The sequence below is a fragment of the Pogoniulus pusillus genome, chromosome 9 (assembly GCF_015220805.1).
Source record: "Pogoniulus pusillus isolate bPogPus1 chromosome 9, bPogPus1.pri, whole genome shotgun sequence".
Taxonomy (NCBI): Eukaryota; Metazoa; Chordata; class Aves; order Piciformes; family Lybiidae; genus Pogoniulus; species Pogoniulus pusillus.
The window spans coordinates 14,554,070-14,569,255 of NC_087272.1; positions in this window are offsets into that span (position 1 = coordinate 14,554,070).

Sequence of the window (15,186 nt, forward strand, 5' to 3'; positions counted from 1 at the left end):
GAAGTCTGAGGCTGGTGAGAAAGGCTACAATCATGTATAACCTGTGGTTAACATCCTCTTGAAGCCCTTGATCATGTGAGAAAGGAAACACTGAAGCAGGAGGATGGTGCAGCTGTCTTGCACACACTGTTTCAGGCAGTCCGACAGAGCACGGTACTTGGACAGGGCATAGCTGTGTTTCTGCCTTGCATGTTAGTCTCTTGCCCTTAGTATGGGAGCTTGTACTTCCACCTATGTAATTACTGGGGTGAAAGCAACCAACACCCTTGGAGGAACATAGTATAGGACAATCAAAAATGCTTCTGAGCTGTTTTTCAGCATATTGGCCTGGAGTGGTACTGCTGAAAACCTCTGTCCTAACACTCTGTAGGGCCCCTGCTTATGGTGCGACTCAGAATGCCCTAGAAATGGTTTGGCACTTGCAGAGTGGCCATTTCTGCCAGCTTGAACTTGACACAGCAGCAAAGCAGAGAAGGACAGAGGAGAAAGAGCTAACTTCCTGACATTTTAGTCTCCCTGACAATGATTCCTGCTGGGAAAAAGTCAGCAGCACCAAGCAGACTAATAAGCTTTTAGTGTAAATCTGGGTTTGTTGTGTAAGGGAGGTTGTTTTCAGTTGACAAGCTGCCTCCCTGGCCGGGCCCCAGGTGCTGAGCTGTGGCATCACCTCTAATTTTGGTAGACTCTTCCAGACTGTTTTTCATAAAGGTTAAGTTCAAATGTTCACAGAGATGTGGAGGAAGCTCCTCATCTCATCCTATTCTCTCACCGTCCTGTCAGTAGCATTCCCACCCCCACACCAATAAGAGATTTCTGTGGAGGTCCTATCTGTCACACAGAGACCATGAATCATTCACTTCAGCTGTGCTCCTACATTTGCAGTCCCACACAGCCCAAAAGACATGCTTCAGGCCTCAGAAATTGAATTACGTACACACCGCTCAGTCTCTCCTTCCTTGATTCCTCTGTGGCCATTCATTTTGCTCCATCCTGTGATGTTCTCTGCTGTATCAGTCACAGATGGGCAATTTATCCTCTCCTTTTTCCCACATGAAACCCATCACCTGCCTGCCTTTGAAATTAATTTACAGACTGGCCAACTGCCCACTTTGTATCTGGACTCCCTCCCATCTGTGTGTAACATGAGGGGTGCTGCCTGCAGAGACGATGAGCATCTCCAGGTGACTTTGACCCTTGAGTGTTGCTGTCCTGTGGGTAGTGCTGCTGGACAGGACTGCTGCATGTTCTGTGGGACACTGAGGAAAGAGCTGCTGTGAGTTACCTATAGGCTCCTAAAGGTTCTGCTCATGCTGTCAATTACCATCATAGCACAACGCAGGAGCAGTCTTTTGCCTTAATGAGAGATGTACATGGATTGCTGTCATACTCACTCTTGAACAAAGGCCTTAGTAGACCCTTGGAACCTCCAAAAGACTCCTGAAGGAGTGTCCTGATGGACAGTACTCAATATAGTCTAATTTTCTCTCTCCTGCAGAAGTTTCTTTCTGCTGTTGTTTTCAGCTCATCTAAGTTAATCTATCTGTTTGGTCAGTCATGGGCAGATTTACAAGTGCTGGCTTTGACTTCTGCTCTCTGTGTAGTACTTCAGATGATGCATGACAGTCCAGGGCCACACATCTTGCTGGAGGGGAAATGCACTTCACCTTAGTGATTTGCCGTGGGATCATAACCACTTTGCAGAGAGATGGCTGGTCCCAGTGGCATTTCTATATCAAAAGCTTTCTCAAAGACCAGAAAGTTTGAAGACAGGTTGTAAAAGCATCTTCTAACTGCTGAAGCTGTTATGACATAAGGATATAAGGTTAAGGGAACCTGCCTAGAAGGCTGCTCACATTTTTCTGAGTGTTAAAGCTAAACCCCATAGATGACCTCCAGCTGTAGAGCAACAGACAGGCTAGTGGGTCAGCAGAATCTGTTTTCAGCTATGCAAGGGCAAAGATTGTCCATAGGATGGTAGCAAAGCTGCTTCTGAATCAGCACAGCGCTTGAAAGCTAATTGAGCCAACAATGCTTGTCTGATTTCTATATGGCAAGATGTTTTGAAAACTCAAAGGCATCTTCTTTAGTGGCCACATATTTCTCACAAAGTGAATGGTTTCAGCCGGAGCATTGTCCATGAAAAGCTGCTTTCACAGACAGCCTTGCTCCCTCTTCTGTCTCTTCACTTTGCAGAAAAAGGCATTGTAAATGGACTTGTCACCTGAGAAATGCCTAATCCAGGCAAAGCCTGTGTTCCCCATCCCTGTTCCAGCAGAGTTTCTGTCCTTTGCCTTTGGACTGCGTTTGTGGGACAAATTCACTGTGTCTGTTCAGTGCTAGAGGGAAAGAGTTGCTGGTAGCTATCACCATGGCAGAGGAGACCATGTGAAAGGAGAATAGGCAGTAGGATCAGCATTTTCTCTTTGCTATGTTTATGCAGTGCTGTGCCCTGAGCATCTTTCATAATGATGTGTGCTGAAGCTCTTTTTGACCCCATAGGTGAAGGTATTCTCAATCTGGGAAAATCTGAGAAAATGCTTTATGATCTCCAGGTATGAAGATGACCTGCAAATAAGACTTTTAGAGCTGACTGGCATATTGCAGTCAGGTTTAGTCAGGCTTTGATGCCTGTCTGCCTGATGGATTATCTGGTAAAGTGGAGGATAAAAATATCTTTATTCACAAAGGAAGTTAAGTGATGTCTTGGAGATGGATATAAATTGGCTGCAAAGGTGCTAGACACCATCTCCATGAAGGTTCAATGCTGCCAAAGACTGTGCTTTCTTTAGGAAGGCCAGTGTCAGAGGTGCTGCTTCATGAGCACCTTACTGCCCTGCACCATTGCCAGCTACAGCTATGGGGTCTTTATCTTTGTTAGAAACCTGCCATTAGTCAAAGAAGGTGAACAGTAAAAGGAGAAAGAGGTGACAAAGCTTGAGGCTTTTTGGAGGTCTAATTTCTGAGTGGCATGGTTGGATGAAAAACCTACAAAAGGCAGGAATTCTCAAAATACTGCCTGTGCTTGAGGATGATGGAGGAAACTATATCTCAGCTTTGATTCCTCCTCACCCTTTTATGGCCTGACCTGGTCCATACTCCTCTGTCACAGAGCTCTGGTTTCTCTTGCTTTTCTTGCTTTTACATTTGGACCAGTATCTGACATCTGAGGTGTGTATTTGTGGGCTTTCATTCTGGAGCACACTTGTTTAAATAGCATTTGAAATGTTTTTTATCCATCTGATTTTTTTCCCAATGATGAAGGCAGTTTCTGTCTGTAATGAAAAGATCTCCTTTTTCCTCTAGAATTGTAACTCATCTCTCTCAAATTTTAGGGGAATATTTTGAGGGGGCTGAAAAGGAGGAAGAAAAAAAAATATCTCTTTTGTAGATGATTCTGTTATTGTGGAGCAGAATCACAGTTACCTGACCTGCTCTGTAGTTCAGCACTAAAGGCCAAGGCTCCCTAGTCATTATTCAAAGTCTTGTGGTTTTGGATTAATTCCACACCCACAAGCAACATGAGATTAGGAACTGCAAGACCTTTCTGTCAGTGGTCTCAGACACCACTGACCCCAAACTTTGGGGCACTTCTGACATGGTTCACTTTATTCAGATCTTACCTAGTGAGAAATGTCACATAGAATCACAGAATCATAGAATGGTTTGGGTTGGAAGGGTCCTTTAAAGGTCATCCAGTTCCAACCCTCCCTGCAATGAACAGGGACAGCTTTGACTAGATCACATGTTGCTCAGAGCCCCATCCAACCTGATCTTGAATGTTTCCAAGGATGGGTTTCTACCACTTCTCTGCGCAAAGGTATTCCAATGTTTCATCATTGTTGCTGTAAAAATGTCTTCCTTAAATCTATTCTGAATCTCTCCTCTTTTAGTTTAAAACCATTAGACCTTGTCCTGTTGCAAAAGGCCCTGCTAAAAAATCCCCATTTTTTTATAAGCCCTCCCTGTAAGTACTGAAAAGCTTCAATAAGGTCTTCTCAGAGGCTTATTTTCTTTAGGCTGAACAACCACAACTCTCTCAGTCTTTCATTATAGCAGAGGTCTTTTGGTCCTTTGATCCTCTCAATGACCCCCCTCTGGACCCTCTTAAACAGTTCCATGTCCTTTTTATGGTAAGGGCCCCAAGAGCTGGACACTACTCCAGGTGAAGTCTCACCAAAGTAGAGTGAAGTAGCAGAATGACCTCTCTCCATCTGCTGGCCATTCCTGCAGCCCAGGATATGATTTGCATTCTGGGCTGCAGGTGCACATTGTTGGCTCATGTCCAGCTTTTAATACACTCCTAAATCCTTCTCTACCAGGGCTGCTCTCGAGCCTATAATCTCCCAGCTTGTATTGATTGCTCTGACTCAGGTGCAGGACCTCTCCTGTGGCCTTGAACCTCATGAGATTCACATCTCCAGCTTGTCCAGGTATGGCATCCCATCTCACCTGTGTCTTTTAGGAATCTCTGTTTTGCAAGGCTCTGGTGGTTTCTTTGTAAGATACCTTAACGACTTGGAAGGGAGGGAAGGTTGTAAGAGCAACAGTTCCTCACCAGAGGCAGAGCGATGAGGATTTGGCCATGCCTGGTTGACGAAGTCAGGGCTGTTCGGAGACGTAAGGAAATTATTCCCCGCTCCTGCTCTAGCGGAGGTGTTTGCAGGCTTGTACCATGCGGTGGCAGCCTTGCTCACAGGACGCGCTCTGTGCTGCCTGCCTGCTTTTGCTAGCAACGTTTTTTTCTAGAGCGAAGAGCTCCAAGAGCCATATATATACTGTGAGTGGATAATACTGTACTCTAATGCAGTGTGTTCATCTCCACAGCATCAGCAATGCACAACTGCTTCCTTTCCTTGCTGTGCTGGAGGCGTCTATAATTCAGTGTGAAAGAGCCCATTCTGCTGGTGTACCAACTCACATTGTCAGGGCAGCAGTGATAAGGCTATGCAGGTGTGAGGATGTAGGTGTTTTGAACAAGTGAGACCTGAGCCAGCCTTTCACATCCCTGCCTGACAGTTCCAGAGGTCCCTAGGAGCTATGAGCAAGGACTGGGAGTAGGCAGCAAGTGTCATTCTTAGTGGAGTCCTTATCACCTTTCTCTGCTTATTCATGTGGGATTTGTCTGCTCCATAGGGTGTCTCACTCTGTGCCCTGTTTTGGAGGACTGGGATCTCTTTGATTCACGGGTCTGCCTGTGCTGGTGCTTGAGGGGAGGGAAGAGACAGATGGTATTTACTTATTTATTAATATATTGATTGAGATACAGTGTGGTGTTTGGTGAAGCTTTCCAGCAGCAAGGTTGTGGGCATACTTGAGATTGAGTCACCAAGCAGCAATGACAGTAGGGAGGGGAAAAAAATAAATGTTTCAACTGCTGCTCAGCTTTTCCTGATGAGAACCAGACGCAGGGACAAGCAGAAAGCACCTAAACTGAAAGGTCACTTGAGGTGATCTGCGGACATGGCTCAGCTGTGTGTGAGGTGTGGTGTAGGGTCTTCCTGGCAGATGCATATGATATTGATAGGAGCATTTTCTACCTGTCAGCTTCTCTAGCTGCCAAGAATCTCATCAGGCTGATGTGGCTGTCCTAAGGCAAGTTTGCTTTAATGCAAGCTGGCCTTGCTAGAAGTCATCCAAACACCTCATATTTAAACAGAAAAGCACTTACTGCCATAATAAAAGCCTCTGCATGAAGATTTCAGTGTGCCCTAGCAGAAAGGATGTGTGTAATTTGCAGTATTGGGTTTTTCCCCTTAATTTTGACTTTCACTGTTGTTTCTAATTAGAGATGCATGTGTGGTAGTAATTAGTTAGGAAATGTATCTTTGACTTCATTTTGGCAAATGCAAGACAACTGCTGGTGTTTTCCCTCTGTAATATATGCTGGCCAGGTGGCCTGAGCGAGCTCTGTCCTCTCCATATTTGTTATGCTTCTGCTATCTGTGCCACACTGAGGACTGGTAGCCTGTGGGCACATTGCCATTACTGTGGGATCCTGCATATCCCAGTTTTCCTACATTTAGAAGCCCTGTAGCTTGCAGGTGCCAACTCCATGATAATGACTATACCATAAATATCTGTCAAGAACATGGCAGGGAGGGGAGTAGATGGAAGTTGATCTTGCAGAATTTTTCTAAATATACATTTAAGTTATTTGGAGAAACGAGCCTGGGATGGTGGATTTCTTTTTCAGCTTATTGTGCAGAAGGGACCCTTTGCAGCTTACCCACTTAGAACACCTGTTCTAAGCTTTGAGCTTCAAGTGGAGGGCTTGGAGCTATGAGATCAATTTATTGTAGGAACCAAGTGCAGTGTGGTAACTGATGATAGGATAATATCAATATGGAGCTTGGGAATGAACTGCAGTTGCTCATGGCAGCTTCTCCATGTGCAAAGGACAAAGAAGTTGTGGCTTCTTACTTGTGTACTTGTGATTACTTTAAGTGGCACTGTACAGGCTCCTCACCCAGTTGCTTTGGTGCAGGAGGAGATACTTCCTGTTTTAGTGTGATTCTCAGTAGTGCCTTGCACATGACAAGGTAGTTGCTTGCACACTACCAGACTTTGGAAGCAAAGTGGTGACCAAAGCTGATGCTGCCCTTGAGGACTGTGACTACATTACCTGCAGGAGAGGCAAGTAGGATGGCACCGTTGAGGTTTTTTATTTTTTCTTTTGAGACCTACTGTGTTTAAAGTGATCAGGTTTACTGACATGCTCCTCATATGCTGGGCTCTTGGGAATGGCAACGTCAGAGAAGCACAGCTGAGGAGTACCCCTAAAAGTGACAGTGGAAAGTCATAAGTGATATACTCTACCCACTCAACTCTGACTTTCTTTGGTTGCTCCCAGATTTGAGTCTAAGCAGTTGGTGACCAGTGGCTGCAAAGTCTCAGCCATTGCAAAGGAAGCCAAAAAGATGGGAGGGAAGTCCCAAGGTCTGCTATATTTCCAGCATGGTGTGGGGAAGAAAGGCCTCTGGTCTGTGCATCTCAGAGTAGCTGTGTGGGTGAACAGGACATGCAGCAATCCTCAAAGATGAAATGATATTCTGTTTACCTTAGTTGCCTCTTCAGTTCCTCCTTTTATATTCTGCATGCCCATTCCCATGGTGATCGTACCTGACATGGACACCTCTGCAGTTTCTAGGGGATACCAGCAAGCCTCTTCCACAGGCAGCTGAGGACAAGACATGTAGCAGAAAGTGCTAGGCTTGGGCCAACTGTTCAAAGCAGCTTAGGCATTGGTTTGAGTTTCCCAAAACTCAGTCAGTGCTAGAAGGGGGATGCCTATGCTCTGTGCTCAATCTAGAGCATGCACTCAACCAAAAGCATTGCTGAGAATTGGAGCTCTGCCCTGAAGTTTTGTAGAAACTGCACTCTGAAGTGCAGCTTCAGCTTTGTGGATGGATAGTAGAACTTCTAGTTGCTGCCATCAAGGCAGAGAGGACAGACTGACTTTGCAGCTCCTCTGTGGGCATCCTCCAAAGCCTATCAACACCAGGAGACAAAAAAATTGCCGTGGAAACTATGATGAAGCTGAAGCTTGTGGCAGGCAGTGTAGATACCATTCCTGGTGCTGCTAACAGGTAGTGCTCTTCAATCCTGGGGATTCTCCTCCAAAAGTTGAATGTTAGAAAGGGTCATTCTGGCACAGCAGGATGTTATGTACCTTTTTGGTTGCTGGTCTGCCCACCTTGGGGAGCACAAAGAGAGACATGGTTCATATCACAGTACTTTCTCCCCAGGAAAAGAGTGATGTGTGTGCCTTTTCCTTGGTTATGTTGTTCTCTTAGAAAGATGAATGAGCAAAGCCAATGCATTTGCAGCAGTGGAGGAATGGGGTTTTGCATGGAGTGGGAAAGGAGATGGGCTGAAAGACCAAGGGTCAGATAACTTGCATGAGGGACAAAGAGAATGAAGCAGGCTACTTTTTTTTTTTTTTTTTTTACACATGCCATGGACTAATTAAGGAATAGATGCAGTGCTGGAAATCTCTGAATGGTTAATGGAAAAGCAGCTAATTAATTAACATTACAAATCATAACCATTAAGGAATTAATCTTTCATAAACTTAATTAGGAATGGTGAGTGAATGGGTACATGGGAGGGTGACTTTTGGAATATGAATTATGGTTGTTTCCTTCCAGATCACTGCTAGTTAATAAAAACACAGAGCAGTATTACTGAGAAAACAGTGCAGAAGGGAACACATCTAGGAGTGGTAGTTGATTTGTTTATTGGGAAGGCTCACAAATTGAAAATGGCATTTGGCACGATTGTTCTGTTGCTAGACATGACCATTTGCTTATGGTAGTAAAGGGCTAAATTGTCCTTGACTGTCTTCCTGGAAGGCAAAACTTTTGACTGTGGCTGAGCCTTTGCATCCAGTTCCCCGGATTAGTTATGGTCACTGCCCAGGAATTCTCTCATCACAAGCCAATAGGTAGATGAGAAATACAGTTTTCAAAATAAGGGAAATGGCCACATGGTCCTTTGTGAGAGAGACTGAAAGACCTGAGAGGACTGCAGGGGTCTGGACTGTGCGGCTTCCTTACTTGTGATTTTCCTAATGGGTGCATGCTGGCACAGCTTTGACTTCAGAGTGCAAAGATCCACCTGTGGATTTCCAGACTGTTATGAAGGTTTATGTAGTTTTGTGCCTTCATTAGGGATCAGCACCCCAGCAGAGCTCCCTTCTGCACCACGGTGGTGTGTGAATGTGTCGAGGCTGCTCCCAGTGATGTCAGGCATATCTCTAAGCTAACAGAAAGCCCTGACTGTAGTTGCAGAGCTTTCTGCCTTAGTTAACCAGCTCTATTTCCTGTTCAGTGATCGTCTGGGGGGTCATTCTGCTAATAATTGTTCTTTAATTTGGCACTCCAACAGACAGACAATTGAGTGAGGCTAAGGACTCATTTGTGTGGGGGGAAGAGGAATATCTTACTGGAATTTATCCTGTGGAACACATGCCATTGAAGTCACACTAACAGAAAAAGGAGAGAACATTATTTTTATTTATGGCATGAATCTCTGGCACCAGGTCTCTTCAGGGACTAGAAAACTGTGAATTGGAAGAAAAGCTAAGGAACACTCTTTTTTCTTGAAATATGACTTGAACTACCTGGATAGATAAATATTGCTATGATAATACAGACCTTCAGGCAGTAATTGATAGATTTCTCTTTCATCAAAGAAGCTTCTTAAAACCTTGTTTGTTTGTTCTGGACACAGAAAACTACCTCTGTTAGAGACTAACACAGTCAAAGAATAAAGGATGCTTATGAATATCATTCTTCTCTGAACATTTCTTTCTGATGCTGTGCACCTGGAGTTAAGCTGCATGTCTGCACAGACGTCTGCTTGCATTCTTCTCTTCCTGCAGAGTAGAAAGTGTGGAAGTGGTAGGAGGCACAGGATCTTTTCAGGACTTTGTTATTCCATCTCTTTAGCGGTCCTAGTTCTTTCTGTGAAGTGACAATGATCCTAGCTAGTTCCCAGCCTTTGGAATGTAGAGGTTTGTTACATAGTACTTGTGCCACACACAGGAAAGATAGATGAAAAGAGGTAGTGGAACCAGTCTTTTGTTTAATGGATGGTGAAGTGGAAAGAAGACAAGCTAGTCGTGGACCTTGCTTTCCAGAAGTTTGATTTGGTACAGAAAGTCCAGCATAGACAGAAGAATGAACTCCTACAGTATGAGGGGATTAGAGACCTTTCAGAGCAAGCTTTACTCTGAGAATGAGCTCACCTATAAAGTTCAGACCCACTTCTGGCATGCGTGGACTGTTACAGAACCAAGGAGCATGTGACTTTGGAGAGTGTGCAGTGGGCCTTGACATTACTCCATGCATGACTGGGAACCAACCAAATGCCAACACAGCTAACCTACATGCAGGAGTCATGTGCAGAATTAAGCAGCACCATTTTTCTTTCGTGCTAGGCTCACTTCAGCGATGGAAGACTTCCCACTTTTGCAGGGAAGGCTGAAAAAAGCATTGATTCATTTAAATAAATGAAAAAAAAAAAAAAATGTCTTTTAGGTTCCTAAATGCTTTTGTGAATTTGGATATTAAATAGATAATTTAAATATTAGGCAGGATCAAGTGTTCATGACTCATATAATGACTTGAAGGGATAGAACAGCCCCATGTATTCTTTATGGGTTTTACTAAAAGAAAAAAGGGAGCAAGTATGTGCTTATCAAGCACATTATTAGGCTAATTTACTACAGCTTCATGAAACTAATTAAAGAGGAACAAGACAAAGATGAAAATAAGATCATAATTAAGACTGAATCAATAAATCACTGGATTCTGTAATTTCATACAGCAAGTAATTGAACTGAATTATGAGTTTGGCATTAGAAATAATTACTTTTTGTGTAAATCCTGTCAGGGGAAGATAAAGAAGTTTCAGCTCTGTAACAGTACAGCTCATTTCCTCATGGGTTAGTGCATTGACTTTGCCTAAGAGAACCTGAGAACTTGATCTATCATAAGCAGAAATCTCTGTAGGATCTAGGTACCAGGTTCCTGTCTTAGCCCCTCAAAAGGTTGCTCAATGCAGGTTGCTCTTTGCCCAGTAAGCCTCCTAAGGGAGGAAGCAACATGACTGTCTAGAGCAGTTCCACCATAACACACTGCCCTTGAATATTTCTGTGCTTACATAGTTTTATCTTGGTCCTTATTTCCATCTTCCAATTTTATGCAAATATAGAAAGGCTTTTTCACACCCTTCATACAAAAGCAATCACCAAGTCAGGCTGAACAGCAGTTTTAAGCAACAATCTTTTAAAAATGTCTATATTTACTGAATAACTGGGAGGTGCACATACTCAAGAATTGGACCTGCCAAGGTCTTTTTGTTAAAGCAAAGGTAAAGATATATCAACAGGTTCCTTGAAGGCTTCATGTGGTGTTGCAGAGACCAGAAAATAACTTTGAATGTAAAGCTTTTTCTGGAGGACTGTTACTGAATGCATGTCAACTCAGTATTTCTTTAAATACTCAACAGTATATATGTCAAAATTACCAAAATGACCAAAAAGCTGGCTAATGCAAGTAATTCTTCCATAAATAAATTAATAATTGCTACAAAAAAAAAAAAAAAAAAAAAAAAAAAAAAAAAAAGCATGTCAAATCCTCTTCCACAATGAATTGCAGAAGTTTAGAAAACTCCAGGAATTCGCCAGATTCCTCAAGGTAGAGACTTCCTGAATTTTTTCACTTCCCTGACACTAAAATTGAACAAGTCTACCAGAGTTGATGTCTGATCTTTCAATATTTTCACTGTGGCTTAGTTTCTACTGGGCTGTTTTGAAATGTTAAGGGACATTGCCTATGAGATTTCAACTATCTGAAAAATAGATTAAATTTATCTTTAGCTATTTGACTCTGTTGTAACATTGCCTTCTATCAGCTGTGTCCTGGACAAGTCTGGTCTGGCTGGTGCTTCTGAGATTTCTGGGTTTGCTGCTGCTTCTGCCACTCTCTCTTCTCTCATTGCATTAATTAAACTCCATGTGGGAAAGATAATATGTTAACAGTAATAAAGTCCTGATGAGCCAGCCAATTTGTCTAGTAGCCACGTGTTAAATTTATGTGTTTCTCTTCATTAACAGGTCTTCAAGTACTGCAGTGCTGTAGATTATTGTTACTGAACACTTGATATTACACCCTTACAGCAAATTTCTTGCTGAAGTGAGTGACAATGGAGTACTTATATTAACTGGCAACCTTTAATAGTTACTTCCTACTCATAGTGACCCAGTCGAGTAGGATTCTTCTTGATGCATCATTCGCAGATAGACATTATAGTTGAAGGTTGTCATTGCTCTGGCTGTAGGCAATGAGATTGTGAGGTTAGGGGTGTGCTTTTTTGGTGCTGGCAGTTGTGAAGTGTGGGAAGAATGGGAAAACAAACCAAGTTTGAATGGCAGCCATGCAGTACCAAAAAGAACTGGAAACCCAGTTTTGTTTCTAGGCCAGCATTCTTCAGCAATGGGGTCTGTTTGCAGCTTGCCTACCTTGCTCACCTTATTTTTGTCCCAGCAGAAAACCATCTATTGCATGGATTTTTCATCTGAGTTATCTAAATGCTATAAAAATAAAACCTCTGACCACATCCAGAGTTGTTTTAGCCTGAGTCACGCAGTTCCTCCCACTTGTGGTTGCAGCATCAGTACAACTGAGACTTGCACTACCATCCCCATTTGAGTCCATCCGCATGGATCACTGTCAAGCTGGGTTTGCCTTCTTCTATCTCATTCCTCTGGCTTCTACTCCCAGAATATCATTCACTTGCTCCTGATGATCACCCACATGTAGCTTAACTCCCCTAATGAGCAGGCAGCAGCATATTGCTCAGGACAGCTCCTGCCATCCCTGACATCAACTTGCCATCTTGTGGATGAGACATCTTTTGCTTCTAGTCTCCAGAGTATCTTCCTGGATATGAAGGAGGTGAATGTGGGCAGCAGGACTCTGTCAATGGAAGGTATCAGCAAGGTCTTTTCAAGGTCATGCTTCTGCAGCAGGAAAGGCACAATTGTTCCAGCAAAGCAAGCCACAATAAATTACTGAGCTTTAACCCATGTCCCCTGCTTTTGTCAGTGTAGTAAGGTTACCAAAACTAATGATTCTAATTTGTGCAGCTGCATGGTTTTAATGGAGCCTTGGCCTCTCTCAGACAGAAGGAGTTTAAACTGAATTCACAACAAGGCAGGGTTTGGGGAAAGATTAAAAGTGGCTTTGTTTTGTTGTGTTTTTTTTTTTTTTTTTAACCCAATGTATTGGGAGAGAAGTTTGAAACATAATGATCAGAATTGTCAAGTTTTTGGGCTTTTCAATGTATCCATTGTGGATGCAACTGCTTATGAAATGATTGCTCTCAAGGAGTCAGCAGTGGTGATTTGCTGATTTGCAGCAACTCAGAAAATTTGTTTGGTGTTGCTAAGTTCCCAGCCCAATTTCAGAGATGTGAAATCATCTAGGAAATTGTTAAACTACCTAAAATAATTTGTTATTAATTGTCTCTTACTGTTGGAATGTCTCAGATCTCTTTCTAACTCAGTGGAATTGAAATTGAGGAGGAAAAAAGAAAAAAGAGAGAGAGAGGACAACTAAATCATAAATTAGGGCTCCAAGATCTGATGTTGTATGAAAAATGTCATTCTTGAGTGAAATTGCAAATGTCTGCAAATGTGTCCAGAGTATATACAACTGGTATTGCATTAGGTGGATGCTGAATACAGCAGCCCTTCGATTATAAGTAGCTCTTCTGATTTCAGCAGAGCTACTGAGGATTATTCTGGTTATAAATGATATCACAAAGAGGAGCTGTAATATTTGTCACTTATGTATCTTACTAGTACAAGGCAGATCTCTGAAATAACACCACTCAGAAGAAGGAATATCCAAAACAATTGTTTGTTCTCATTTATTCTCTTCTGCAGGCAAGAGTATCAATAAGATAGAAATAAATGCAGAGAATGAATTACAAATAAGTGCTATGTTAATGCATCAGAACAGAGTACTTCCTCTTATGTGTAGGTTTTTGGAGAACAAAAATAACTGCAAACTAATCTGTCAATCAATCTCGCTTTAATTAGGTTCTATGTGCAGGTGGAGGCTTTCCTTCTAAGCAGAATGATGGCAGTCTCTTGCTCTTATAAATCATGCTTCTGAGGAGCTCGTGAAGGAGGGTGGCATCATGATGCTGTTTTACAAATGGAAGCAAAAGGAGAAGTGAGATTTAAACAAGTACAGATACAAAGGGGCTATATGCAGAAATATACAAGTTAAAGGTAATACAGAAACACAACAGCCCTCCTAGAAATCAGAGTCCCCAGGAGGGACTCGCAACCAGCCTTCCACCTTCTTTCCACCTCTCCACCTTATCCTAGAGTTTGCCTTAGTGCAAGGTGAGTTTGGAGGATCAGTGAGGGCGGTTACAAAGCAGGATTAGTTTGACAGAAACAGCCCCAGGGAGAAAGCACAGGCTCCACCAGACCCACACATTCTGACACTGACTCTCCGGCTCTGTCCTATATATGTTTTGTGTTCTTCCTTTTATACATCTCAGCAAGCCATCGAGTGAAGTAGCCATCACGAGTGAAGTAGCCATCACCATTGTTTCCTTTTTACAGCCTATAATCTAATTCTTATCACTAAAATATTCCATTTACCCTCAAACTAGCACAGTGACTTTTTTCCCGTGACCCTCTTGACCAACGGACTGCAAAAACGTTAGCTTTCTGCCCCGGGCATCACTTCAGGTTAAAAAAGAGAATAAGGGAAACATGGGGAAAATACCTGTGAATCTTTCAGGAGGCTCATGCAAGCTATAGCTGGTCTTAAAGCTCCGGTTCCTGGAGTCCTTTGATTGTGCTAGGCTCCTTGCTTGCAAAGAAAGGAAAAGAGCACATTTGGGTTTTGAAGCTGCAGAGGAAAAACTAAACACAGAAAGCTCTAAGAAGTGGGGTTTTTTTGGATGTTAATAACCAGACTTTCTGTGTTTTCTGGTGGGAAGTACTTAGCAAAATTAAAAAATAAGTGACAATGAGAATAAAATCAGGAATAAAGTCAGAATTCCTAAATGTGAGTGCATCTAAAATTTTGTGATTCTTGCAGTGGTGAAGAGCTGGTGTTGTTTTAGTGACTTCTCTTGCTCTGCTTACCATTCATCTAGTGTAGGCCAGGATGTGGTTTTCAAGGAAAGTGCCCAGCTCCTTCAGCTTTGTGTCCAGTATCATTCTTAGGCCTTTTCCACACAGGACTGTCTGTGGTCTCAGAGGGCTCACAGTTTCAGAGTGGTGTGAGAGGTAGTTTTCTCCCTTTATCTCTCTGCTGGGTATGCTGCCTCTGACTAGCCAGCAGCTATCCAAGGAGCCCTCTTCCTGTTAGCATGAGTCTCAGCTTGCCAGCTCATCAGGAGCAAGTATCATCTCTGCCTGGTGGGAAATGCTGTGGCAATTGGAGAGAAGGGCGACAGTGCACCAACAAAGGTTTCTGAAAGGAAACAAAGCTTGTGCCTGATGTGCAAGCAAGGTGCTGGGACTCCACTGGTAGATGTGTGTGCTGACAGATGGTCTGACTTGAAATACTCTCTCCAAATTCCATTAAGCCCTAGGAAGAGAGCAGGCAGCCAGCAGCCGTGAGGAAGTAAGTGGTTTCTTATTAGCCATCC